Below are 689 nucleotides of genomic sequence, written 5' to 3' on the forward strand. Positions count from 1 at the left end.
TTTTATAATTATATAAATAAGGCAGTTTTAATTGCACACCAAAAGTGTCTTCTGAAAGCACATCCATTAAAATCTGCGCATTTTATGATGAATCTACAGTTTTGAGCGTCTGGAGGGGCATAGGCCATCTACAACTTTGTAGATATTTTTGTAGCGAGGAGTTCTTTTTTCTGGGTGAGGGTGCTGTCCCCATACCCAACCTTTCCAGAAAGTACATACAGCGCCTAGTTTTCCCAAATGGTCACCCATCTGGTACTGACCAGGCTCAATGTTGCTTAACTCCGGTGATCTAGTGAGAACCGGTGTTTCAACATGATTCGGCCGTATATTTTATGACGTACCCGGCATTGTCCGGGTGTTTGGAGGTGTGTGTTGAGCAAAAAAAAAAAAAAAAAAAAAAAAAAAAAAAAAGTGGTAGTAGGCAGGCAGGCTCGAACCCGTACCGCAAAGGCGGAAAAGAAAGTGAAAGAAAAGCTGACTGCTGACTTCTTACCCTTACTTCATGACACGACCGGAAGTTTGGAACGTTAAAATTAGGCAAAGTCAATCCAACCGATACGATGACTTGCAAAAATGGCTCACAAAAAATCGACCCCTCCTTGTAGAAAAGTGCCCAGTTGAGGGTGAAGGAATTAATGTTTTTGGCCAATTTTTCGATATTTGTCATCAGAGATATCGAGCTTCAAAAT

At 41.1% G+C, this 689-nt stretch overlaps 1 pseudogene; it reads right to left on the reverse strand.

Annotated features, from left to right (window-relative positions):
* Positions 1-212: 212 nt before the first annotated feature.
* LOC145273811 (5S ribosomal RNA) lies at positions 213-329 on the reverse strand (annotated as a pseudogene).
* Positions 330-689: the final 360 nt, after the last annotated feature.

The sequence above is a fragment of the Euprymna scolopes genome, unplaced genomic scaffold, assembly GCF_053919585.1.
Source record: "Euprymna scolopes isolate OS-2025 unplaced genomic scaffold, ASM5391958v1 sca195, whole genome shotgun sequence".
Taxonomy (NCBI): Eukaryota; Metazoa; Mollusca; class Cephalopoda; order Sepiida; family Sepiolidae; genus Euprymna; species Euprymna scolopes.